The following is a 9,736-nucleotide window of genomic DNA, read 5'->3' on the forward strand; positions in this document are numbered from 1 at the left end:
GCTCTGGGACATTTCTTCAAGCTCTGTCTTGGCATTTAGGTGGAGACAGGTTTACACTATAATAGCTCATTAATTTCATTCTCTGAAGGATGAAAAAAAAGTCAAGTGCTTGCAAAGAGTCAAATTCAGCAAAGCAGTGATTTGAACAAAAATTTTGTCTTAGGAAAATTTATCTTCAACATTATTTTCATTCAAATGCCTATTTCAACCTTAAAACTTGTGCAATTTTGGTCTTGACTTATTAGATTCTGGCTATTCACTAGAGTAAAAATACAACATGAAAGTAAAATACCACCATTATTGGTATTTTCATGGTCACGATGAAGTGTCTTCACCTCTTCTTTAAAAAACTCATGAGAGCAACTTTTCTTTCAAAAGCCAGTTTACTGTGATATGTAAAAGCTGAATCATCTGCTTATTATTTCGTCACATAACGTGAAGAAAGCAGTTATAGTCATCACCACATTTAATTACATTAACAGTTTTCAGAGCTTCATTTAGTGTGAATCATGACTGCATGTCGTATTTTCTACATAACTGCTCTCTATAAATAAAGCGGTGTGTAAATTGGCATTAATGTATAAATTATTTGCGATTTATGTGTCTTCCCTCCTGCATATCAATTGGAGTGTTTTGAGATACATTTATAGTCAATGTATGGCAACCTTTTCCTATAAATGTCCAGAGAGAAAATATTTTAGGTTTTGCAGGCCTAAATGTAGCATCAAAGTAACATTCACAATATAAAGATGAAAGTGCCCATGTTAAAAAAAAAGTTCTATTTATGAACACTGAAATTTTAATTTCACATAACTTTCATATCAAGAAATTTACTCTTAAGTTTTTGTTTTCATTTCACATATCAGGAAATTTACTGTTAAGTTTTTATTTTCCCATGTAAAAATATAAAAGCTACTGTTGGCTGGAGGCTAACAGGTGAAGACGAGTCAGACTTGGCCTGATAGTATGCTAACACCTGGCCCATATCACAGCTCAAAGAGAAACCAATTAACAAAACAAAAAGTCAGTTCTTCCATAGCCTGGGTTTTCAGTAAAAAGTAAATAAACAGTAAATCATCAAATACTTCTACCTTATAAGTTCTGCATCGAAGCCTAAATCTATGGTCATATTTTGACCACTGGCGATTAACAATGAAGCAAATGATCAGCTAGCGCACAGATGAAAATGGCTGCTCTCCCGCATTATACGCCATTTATATTACATAACATCTAACAGCGTCGTCTGAATAAGGAATTTTACCAGTAGCCATTTGTTCACTGGTGGGCACATAACAACATTCAGTTGTTCGTGTTCAGGTTTCATAATACATTTATTACACACTTGTATTCTTTTGGAACAAATTGTAGCCAAACATAACTGCTCTTTAAGAAAAGTGTGTATTAGTGAGAATTCAAGAGAGGGTGTGCCTTGATTTAAGTCTTGATTCACTTCTTTCGTCAGTTTTAGAAAATCTTCAGCCATTATCTCTTTGAATATATCAAACATTTCCTCTAGAACTGGGTTTTACATATGATGGCCCTCATAGTCTATCAGCCATGCCTCTCTCTTAAGCATTCTTTAATCTGTTTTTTTTTTTTTTACTATAAACTATTTTAAGCATAAAATAGAGAAATGATAGAAAACAATATAACTTACACCAGTAAGTCAATTTTGTCAGACCACAGCATTTTGCCATACATGCTTAAGTTATATATATTGAAAGATAAACTATTATAGCTATAACTGAAAACTCCTGAATACTTTCCCAGAATCTTTCCCTTCATTCCTCTCCCAAGTTAATAATTAATCATTTTTTAATATTTTTGTACACATATATGTTCTAAAATTTTCTATCAAAATTAAATAGTTCAGATGTATCAATCTTTTTTCGTGTAATTTGCTTCTTGTGCTTTTAGTATATGGTTTAAGAAATTCTTAACTTAAGGTTGTGAATCAATCTATATTTTCTTCTCAAATTTAAAAAGTTTTTTCTTTTGACATTTATGTCTTTAAATCATCTGGAATTTATTTTTGTCTAGAATGATGTAGATGAAAATAAATTCCAGAATGAGGACTTTTCTGGTGGCAGTGGTAAAGAATCTGCCTGCCAACGCAGGAGACATGGGTTCAATCCCCTAGAGAAGCAAACAGCAACCTACCCCAGTATTCTTGCCTGGGAAATTCCATGGACAGAGGAGCCTGGTGGGTTACAGTCCATGGATTTGCAAAAGAGTCAGACACAATTTAGCACTAAATGACAACAAAGAATTAGGTAAGATTACAGTGTCTTCTTTTGATATGAATAAGCAGTAGTTTAAACACATTTTATCAAGTATTTCATTCCTTTCCCACTGATTTGAACGATAAAGTCCACTATATATCAACTTCCTATTTATGCTTGGGTCAATTTCTGGCCTCTATTCTGTTTTCCTTGCTTATTTTTCTCATTCTGAGGCAGTTTCACACTGTTTTGTTTAGTGTTATATAGAGATACCTAGTGATCAGGCTGTTTGAACATATTTTTCTTCAAAATTATTCTGCTTTCTTCCCAATAAAGCACACAACATTGACCTTTTTTTGGTTTTAAAGTCTTCGTAGCAATAAAGGGAAAGAGATATATAAACATGAACAAATATCAGTCTGTCACATTGGTCATTTATCTGCCCTTAGGAAAAAAAATCCAGCAGTTTATGTAATGAATAGTATTCTTTTGCATAGCTCTGTAAAACTGTGATTGATTTTACAAGCACCGTCATCGTGCCAGAAAACCTCTAGGGCTATACGTCACTATTGACAAGTGTTTTAACAGGTAAAGCACTGGGACTGGCGGCAGTGAATCAATTTTCCAATAAAGTCCATTTATCTCATATTCATCATCACACTTAATCACGCGCTCCTTAATTGGCTGCTTGTGCAAAATCATCACACGTTTAATTCCCCCTACTCTAACCCCTGCAAATTCACATCCTGTATTTACCCTGGAGTTCTGTTCCCTGTCTACATTTCCACTTTTGTTCTTACTTGCAGTGTGCACACTACATTTTCATCACTCTTTTTTAATGATCTATTTTTAAGCTATGGATATACTTTTTTTGAATTAGAGTAACAGCAATAAAAAATGCAAATTTAACAAATTTAAGTAGTGATACTTAATTGACTTGAACCGCTGTGAGCACTGAGATAATATTTCAGTTTCGCTGAATGTCAAGCAAGAGTTTTTGATCAAAGAGTCCATATAGCATACGTACAACCTCTAAAAGTTTAGAAATCATTAGAACGTAATGAGATTTTAGCAAAAATTATGATTAATATTACATTTCAAATTTATAAAATATACGCAAACAGTTGGACTGTGTTTCGGAGAAGTGGAACTTTAACAATTTGAAGATAATGAACCCAGATACCAATAAGATCCCAGGTCTCCACTCAAAAACTGGCTCAGAGGGATAGCTTAGGATCCCCCAGGCCTTTCTCGATACCTGGTTTCTCTATTTCTGAACCTTTCAGACGTGCTGCTGGTCTAACCAAGGAGCTTCCCACTGGTATCTGCCTTTATCTTTATCTCCACTGGGTGTCTTCACTCTGGTAGGTGACAGTCCCTCTGTTCACTGATGACTTGGGCTTCCCAGATGGCTCAGCGGTAAAGAATATGCCTGCAATGCAGAAGACACAGGAGACCTGCGTCCGCTAGGTTTAGAAAAAATAGATTTATCTTAGTATCATCAAGAACTGTGCTTCTGTTTCTTTTCTGTTCTCATTTTTGGGCTGATTTTAAAGTGGATAACAGAAAGATTTTTTTTTTGCCATTTTCTACCTGGGAATGAGATTAGTCTTCAGTTCAGTTCAGTTGCTCAGTCGTGTCCCACTCTTTTCGACGCCATGAATCGCAGCATGCCAGGCCTCCCTGTCCATCACCAACTCCCGGAGTTCACTCAGACTCACGTCCATCGAGTCAGTGATGCCATCCAGCCATCTCATCCTCTGTCGTCCCTTCTCCTCCTGCCCTCAATCCCTCCCAGCATCAGAGTCTTTTCCAGTGAATCAGCTCTTCGCATGAGGTGGCCAAAGTACTGGAGTTTCAGCTTCAGCATCATTCCCTCCAAAGAAACCCCAGGGCTGATCTCCTTCAGAATGGACTGGTTGGATCTCCTTGCAGTCCAAGGGACTCTCAAGAGTCTTCTCCAACATCACAGTTCAAAAGCATCAATTCTTCAGGCTCAGCCTTCTTCACAGTCCAACTCTCACAACCATACATGACCACTGGAAAAACCATAGCCTTCACTAGACGAACCTTTGTTGGCAAAGTAATGTCTCTGCTTTTCAATATGCTATCTAGGTTGGTCATAACTTTCCTTCCAAGGAGCAAATGTCTTTTAATTTCATGGCTGCAATCACCATCTGCAGTGATTTTGGAGCCCAAAAAAATAAAGTCTGACACTGTTTCCACTGTTTCCCCATCTATTTCCCATGAAGTGATGGGACCGGATGCCATGATCTTAGTTTTCTGAATGTTGAACTTTAAGCCAACTTTTTCATTCTCCACTTTCACTTTCATCAAGAGGCTTTTGAGTTCCTCTTCACTTTCTGCCATAAGGGTGGTGTCATCTGCATATCTGAGGTTATTGATATTTCTCCCGGCAATCTTGATTCCAGCTTGTGTTTCTTCCAGTCCAGCGTTTCTCATGACGTACTCTGCATGTAAGTTAAATAACCAGGGTGACAATACACAGCCTTGAGATTAGTCTTATCTGAGATGATAAAGCCTCTTTCAGCCTCTACACTGTCCAGAGCCAAATGCAAGGGTGCGTATCAACCCAGCACTGCCCTTGGGGAGTAAAGGACTCACTCAGGTTTATTTAGCTAGTCAACCCGGATGCCCATGATTTTCAATAATTCAAGAAACAATTTACAGCACACTGCACTAAACACCTCAAAAAGAATCCCTGAAACAATCATGGAGAAGCCATTCCTCAGTTCTCAGGACTCTTGGAGACTTGGGTTACTTATTCTCAGGCAGTGCACAGCACTATTAACCAATAAGATGTATGACTGAGGCCATTCACCAGGGCCGGCATGAACTACAGCCTGCTAAATAAAGAGGTGGGAAACATGCCCCACAGAAGGCCAGGAGGAAGGTGTGCCAGGGAGCGTCAGATCACCAGTGATTTCCCACCCAGGTTTAGCTGTCAGTGGCCTGGTTAGATCATAGTGTGTCTTAAGAACCTGAAGAATCCCATAAACACTTTCAAATCACTTTAATGTAAGTATATACATTTCTATGTCTGGTATATCTGACCCTACTGGGAAATAAAGATGAGCATTTAAGTAAATGTTCCAGTTAATTTTACGAGGTAATTGTTTATGGATTGCAATATATTTTCTTATTTTCCATAAAGACTTTCTGTAGATTAATAGATACATATGATAGGGAATCTCTCAGTGCCAGCTTTTAATGATCTGTAAATGGATAGTGCATGCATAATTATGAGAAAGAAGTGAGTTAATATTTGTAAAGGGCTTAGAATAGCATCCAGCACACGGTGACTTCTGTACAAGCTTAAAAAAAAAATAAAACAAACGATAGGCTCAGTTGGTAAGAATCTGCCTGCAATGTGGGAGACCTGGTTTCAATCCCTGGGTTGGGAAGATCCCCTGGAGAAGGGAAAGGCTACCCACTCCAGTATTCTGGCCTGGAGAATTCCATGGACTGTATAGTCTATGGGGTCGCAAAGAGTCGGACATGACTGAGCAACTTTCACTTTTAGAGCAAGAAGATATACATTCAAAATGAGTGAGATGGGTGAGGCAAGTGGAAAACAAAAGGTACAGAATCAGAACACAGGGTGCAAAGTAACGCCCTTCAAGTCCCTTCAGTGATGAGAAGTGGATCACAGTCTTAGCTTGTGCCTCCAGGTACCAAGGCAAAGGCAAGTTCTATGACTCACAAAGCCTAGAACTTAACAAGAGACAGCCTTATTCTCTACATTAAGAACAGAGACAATGCATCCCCAGGTCTGAATATCTGTTGTTTCCACTAAGTGTCTCCCAGTTAACGAAGCCACAGGTTTCAGACAGATCACACGGTTCCCTGAGAGCCGTCTGGGCTGCAGCGAACCTGCAGGAGAAAGAGCACTGGGGTGGTGACTCCCTATCTTTATGGCCTGGCTTAATCTAGGAGTAACTTTGAGAAGGTCATTAGGATTGAGCAGATTGCTTATCTTCCAGGCTGCAGTTATCTAAATTAAAAAAAAAGAAAAAGCAGGGGATGAAAGCCTCCTTGGCACATGGTAAACAGTTGATGTCTACTTCATAAAGGAATGAATGAAATCCTTTATTTTAGCTATTTTCATTGGAAAACTTTATGTGATGGGCAATACACATTCTGCCTTCTTATCTGGAATTCAAAATAATAGATTAACCTTTTCCGGATGACTCAGTTCCACTGGGAAGTACGGCAGTGCTGCCTAAGGGGATGTTGTGAGTCTCTCACACTATGATGTACAGTGATGGCTCCTACATTCTGTTGTACATTTTTGAAGTTCTCACTTTTGCATCCAAAGCAGTTGTCAGGTTTTTTTTTTTTTTCCTGGTTATTGCCAGTGTACCTGTTTTCCAGCCATCTTTCTCCGCTCTGCATATTTGCTGCTTTTCTTGTGATGCTACACAGGAAGTTGGTTGAATGGCATGTCCGACTTGTATGTAAAGTGGAAGTAACTAAGCCCTGAGTTGGAGATTCTTCTCTGAGCAAAATGAGCAAGATTTTGTGTACACATTCTGTTAGTTTCCCTTAGTGGCTCATTGACTTTTTATCTTCCCATTTATTCTGGCCTGTGTTCGGAATAGTTGAGTTTGCCAGATCACTGATCTTGGGACAGATGCAACATTCATCTATATAGGAAACAATATTACGCTGACTAAGGTGTCAAAGGGAGAGCTGACTTGCAAACACCTTTGTGAGAAAGAGATTGCAGAAGTGTTGCTCGGAAAGCCATCTGCTGATACGTAATAGATTAGTTAAGCAAGAGCGGCATGTGAACAGAGACCAGACAAACCGGACTGTAACAGTGAGTTAGTCAAGCACAGGAGACAGAGGCGTTGAAGGCCCAGGGCTTGAAACTTGAATGTCCCAAACACTCATCTGTGTCCATCTGCAACTTCACCTGCCTGTCCCTGGAGCGAGAGGGTAGGCTTAGTCAATGCCTCTCTTGGTCACTTTCTTACTCCCTGGGTAGAGCGAAAAGAACACTCCTTTCTTATCCGAGATTTGAGCAAGTTGCATCTAATTTTCATTTAGTGGTTTTATTATCTACCCTAAACATTTGGGAGTGGTACAACAAAGTACATGGATAATGTAACACAACACAGTCTTCAGTCACTCGGTCGTGTCCAACTCTTTTCGACTCCATGAACCGCAGCACGCCAGGCCTCCCTGTATATCACCAATTCCCAGAGTCCACCCAAACCCATGTCCATCGAGTCAATGATCGAGTCAATGATGCCATCCAACCATCTCATCCTCTGTCATCCCCTTCTCCTCCCACCCTCAATATTTCCCAGCATCAGGGTCTTTTCCAATGAGCCAATGAGTCAGTTCTTCGCATCAGGTGGCCAAAGTATTGGAGTTTCAGCTTCAACATCAGTCCTTCCAGTGAATATTCAGGACTGATCTCCTTTAGGATGGACTGGTTGGATCTCCTTGCAGTCCAAGGGACTCTCAAGAGTCTTCTCCAACACCATAGTTCAAAAGCATCAATTCTTCGGCACTCAGCTTTCTTTATAGTCCAACTCTCACATATATATGTGACTACTGGAAAAACCATACAATCTTAGGAAGTCTATTTTTAGTAGCATGAACAAGGATATGGGAGGTCTATTTAGTATTTTTTTTTTTTTTGACCACTCAAACTACACTCTCTCCCTCTTACTCTCCAAAAGGAAGAGAAGAACGATTATCAGTGGCTAATAGCTGCAGAAGCAACACCGAGCCGGCTTCACACTCGGGAGAGAAAGCTGCATCTCCTTCTCATGGTTTCTGGTGCTCTGCAGGTTCAGAGAAACTTCTCCAGTAACGAACTATAGAAATGATCCCTGAACATATAGTTTATTTTTACTTTTTTTTAGTAGATCAGTGTAATTCACAAGAGAACAAGGGGGTGTATAATCTGTGAAGAATAAGCACATCCTTGAGATTTTTTTTTTTTTCTGGCAAAATGTTACCCAACATACTACTGATACCATCAGAAAAGAATGCATTGGGATTATTTTAAATCTTATAAAATGTATTATACCTACTTGGGCATATTCTTCTTGCCATTTTAATCAGATAATCATTTACTAGCAATTGAGTTTGTTGATACCATTGCCAACTTGATTAATGAAATGGAGTGTCTGGAACATTGACCTATTTATTCCTCTAAAACACAAACCATTTATCTTTGTTTCTGAAAATTTCTTCCCACACATCCACCACCACCTTGGTCCCTATCTAGATCTTTCCAAAGACTTAATGCATCTTTTTTCCTGTAAAAAAAAAAAAAATGGGCTTCATAGTTGGTGATCACTGCATTGTCAATTGGCTTGTTCAATTCACTTTAAATTCAGGTTAAAATGACATGGTTCCAAGTATAAATAAATTGCTTAAATTGAGGTCAAAGGCAGCTCAGGGAAGTAAACCTTCTTCACTGAGCCGCCTGAGCCCACTCCCAGAATTCACTGACCTACCCTCACAACACGTGTCCGCAGTCGAGTCAAAGTGCTCTCCAGTGAACCAGGCTCCTGAGACTCCGTAGCCTCATCATTCAGAGAAGCTGGGGACCATCAGGACTATCCCTACTGATGAGTGGCAGCAAGGCGCACGCTAAGGTTGGGAGCTGGAAGGGACTGAATCTTTGCTCATGGAGAGTGTGATATGAAGGAAACCCGCCCCTCCACTGGACCAGAGAGTGAGACAGGAGGAAGATCTTGTCAGGAAAAACTGCGGCTTTCTAATACCTTTGTCACTGCAGATGGTGACTGCAGCCATGAAATTAAAAGACACTTACTCCTTGGAAGGAAAGTTATGACCAACCTAGATAGCATATTCAAAAGCAGAGATATCACTTTGCCAACAAAGGTCCGTCTAGTCAAGGCTATGGTTTTTCCAGTGGTCATGTATGGATCTGAGAGTTGGACTAGGAAGAAAGCTGAGCACCAAAGAATTGATGCTTTTGAACTGTGGTGTTGGAGAAGACTCTTGAGAGTCCCTTGGACTGCAAGGAGATCCAACCAGTCCATCCTAAGGGAAATCAGTGCTTAATATTCACTGGAAGGACTGATACTGAAGCTGAAACTCCAATACTTTGGCCACCTGATGCGAAGAACTGACTCATTGGAAAAGACCCTTATGCTGGGCAAGATTGAAGGTGGGAGGAGAAGGGGATGACAGAGGATGAGATGGTAGGATGGCATCACTGACTTGATGGACATGAGTTTGAGTGAGTTCTGGGAGTTGGTGATGGACAGGGAGGCCTGGCGTGCTGCAGTCCACGGGGGTCACAAAGAGTCGGACACGACTGAGCAACTCAACTGAACTGAATACCTTTGTTGCTCTTCCTGGCATGCCAGAACCTGTGTATTTACCATCTGGGATTTGCTGAAACCCCACTTAGGTAAACTGTCTTTTTAAGAAGACTGAAACATGCAGAGGCACAGACATTTTTAAGCATTGGGAGAATATTTTGGAGTTCCCCAAGCCTA

The 9,736-nt window shown here is 39.8% G+C and overlaps 1 non-coding gene across 1 annotated transcript; it reads right to left on the reverse strand.

Moving 5' to 3' along the window:
• Nucleotides 1–7,896: 7,896 nt before the first annotated feature.
• On the reverse strand, nucleotides 7,897–8,110 carry LOC113896765. Its single transcript, XR_003512125.1, has one exon. It is a non-coding gene; the product is annotated as a small nucleolar RNA U3 (small nucleolar RNA).
• Nucleotides 8,111–9,736: the final 1,626 nt, after the last annotated feature.

The sequence above is a fragment of the Bos indicus x Bos taurus genome, chromosome 7 (assembly GCF_003369695.1).
Source record: "Bos indicus x Bos taurus breed Angus x Brahman F1 hybrid chromosome 7, Bos_hybrid_MaternalHap_v2.0, whole genome shotgun sequence".
Taxonomy (NCBI): domain Eukaryota; kingdom Metazoa; phylum Chordata; class Mammalia; order Artiodactyla; family Bovidae; genus Bos; species Bos indicus x Bos taurus.